This window comes from Schistocerca serialis, chromosome 3 (assembly GCF_023864345.2).
Source record: "Schistocerca serialis cubense isolate TAMUIC-IGC-003099 chromosome 3, iqSchSeri2.2, whole genome shotgun sequence".
In the NCBI taxonomy this organism is placed as follows: Eukaryota; Metazoa; Arthropoda; class Insecta; order Orthoptera; family Acrididae; genus Schistocerca; species Schistocerca serialis.
This window is the reverse complement of record NC_064640.1, coordinates 177,027,825-177,030,131: the sequence shown is the minus strand read 5'-3', so window position 1 is coordinate 177,030,131 and position 2,307 is coordinate 177,027,825. Positions and strand designations below refer to the sequence as shown.

The 2,307-nt window shown below is 41.2% G+C and overlaps 1 non-coding gene across 1 annotated transcript; it reads left to right on the top strand.

Moving 5' to 3' along the window:
- Positions 1 to 736: 736 nt before the first annotated feature.
- Positions 737 to 811, top strand: Trnas-cga (transfer RNA serine (anticodon CGA)). The gene has a single exon. It is a non-coding gene; the product is annotated as a tRNA-Ser (tRNA).
- The last annotated feature ends 1,496 nt before the right edge of the window (positions 812 to 2,307 follow it).

Below are 2,307 nucleotides of genomic sequence, written 5' to 3'. Positions count from 1 at the left end.
GGAAATGCCTGATTCTGGTTTCGTAACTGCTACCGTGACGGGTGAGAGGTACATCGATATGTTACAGAATCGCGTCATCCCCAGCCTGGCTGATAAACACTTGCTGGAACGTACGATGTTTATGCAGGATGGCGCTCCACCCCATATTGCTAGACGCGTGAAAGATCTCTTGCGCACGTAGTTTGGTGATGATCGTGTGTTCAGCGGCCACTTTCGTCATGCTTGGCCCCCCAGGTTCCCAGACCTCAGTCCGTGCGATTATTGGCTTTGGGGTTACCTGAAGTCGCAAGTGTATCGTGATCGACTGACATCTCTAGGGATGCTGAGAGACAACATCCGACGCCAATGCCTCACCATAGCTCTGGACATGCTGTTCACAACATTATTCCTTGACTACAGCTATTGTTGAAGAATGATGGTGAACATATTGAGCATTTCCTGTAAAGAACATCATCTTTGAAACTTCCTGGCAGATTAAGACTGTGTGCCGGACCGAGACTCGAACTCGGGACTTTTGCCTATCGCGGGCAAGTGCTCTACCAACTGAGCTACCCAAGCACGACTCACGCCCCATCCTTACAGCTTTACTTCTGCCAGTACCTCGTCTCCTACCTTCCAAACTTTACAGAAGCTCTCCTGCAAGACTTGCAGAACTAGCACTCCTGAAAGAAAGGATATTGCGGAGACGAGACGAGGTGCTGGCAGAAGTAAAGTTTAGAGGGCGGGGCGTGAGTCGTGCTTGGGTAGCTCAGTTGGTAGAGCACTTGCCCTCGAAAGGCAAAGGTCCCGAGTTCGAGCCTCGGTCCGGCACACAGTTTTAATCTGCTATGAAGTTTCATAACAGCGCACACTCCGCTGCAGAGTGAAAATCTCATTCTGGAAACATCCCCCAGGCTGAGGCTAAGCCATGTCTCCGCAGTATCCTTTCTTTCAGGAGTTCTATTTCTGCAAGGTTTCGCAGGAGAGCTTCTGTTAAGTTTGGAAGGTAGGAGACGAGGTAATGGCAGAAGTAAAGATGTGAGGGCAGGGCGTGATTCGTGCTTGGGTAGCTCAGTTGGTAGAGCACGTGCCCACGAAAGGAAAAGGTCCCGAGTCGAGTCTCAGTCCGGCACACAGTTTTAATCTGCCAGGAAGTTTCATAACAGCGCATACTCCGCTGCAAAGTGAAAATCTCATTCTGGAAACATCATCTTTGCATTGTCTTATTTTGTTATGCTAATTATTGCTAGTCTGATCAGATGAAGCGCCATCTGTCTGACACTTTTTGAACTTTTGTATTTTTTCGGTTCTAATAAAACCTCATGTCATTCCAAGCATGTGTGTCAATTTGTACCTCTCTATCTACATTATTCTGCGATTTATTCAGTTTTCAAATATATACTGACTTTTTGATCACCCAGTATATACAGGAAAATATAATAATTATTATTATTGTTATTATTATTATTAGTATTAGTATTAAGAATAAATAAATGAATAAAAATAGTAATAAAAATAAAATAAATAATTTTTATTTTATTAAAAAAAATAAGAAATCTCTCTCCCTCTCTAATACACACACACACACACACACACACACACACACACACACACACACACAACACACACACACATTCACAAAACAGTTGAATGCAGAAAACTGAGAATGTTGGTAACATTTAGAAAAACAAATGAAACTCTGTATTAAAAAGATGGCAATTACAGTGATGTGTAACGTGAACAGTGAACTGAAAGTGAAGTGTAAAATGTCCACCTGGTTGCCAGATGAGAAAAGGCAGTTCGCTTAGATGCAGTGAATTAGAAGTTACCTGTAAGTACCTTTCCATTTCATAAAAAAACGTTAAGAAACTGTTTGTAAATCTATGACCTAGCTGTGAAATCATAACCTATTGTAAAAATGGACAAATCATGTAATATGTCAGGACACTCACTGAAGATGCCTTGTAAAAAAAAGGCGAAACGTGTCTGGATGCATAAATAAAAATAAAAATTTCGATGTGCAGCATGCAAAAAAGGCATTTTCTTTGAAACAACAGCAATTATATATATACCTGCTGAGAAAATGGCCACTACAAGAAACGTATTATAATATCTACAATTCATAGATATCGAGGGACTGCTTAAAAATAGACCCATGTATATATCCTAATCCCCTTTATCGTATTCCAGTGATTACTATACTAGGAATTACAGTGTAATGGTGTTAGAGTCTTCGTTTACACTACAGTGTTTCGTAAGGAATACTTCACCTTTTTTTCAAGTAGGTCTCTCTCTATAACACGAATCTAACAGTATCATAGAGCTTCC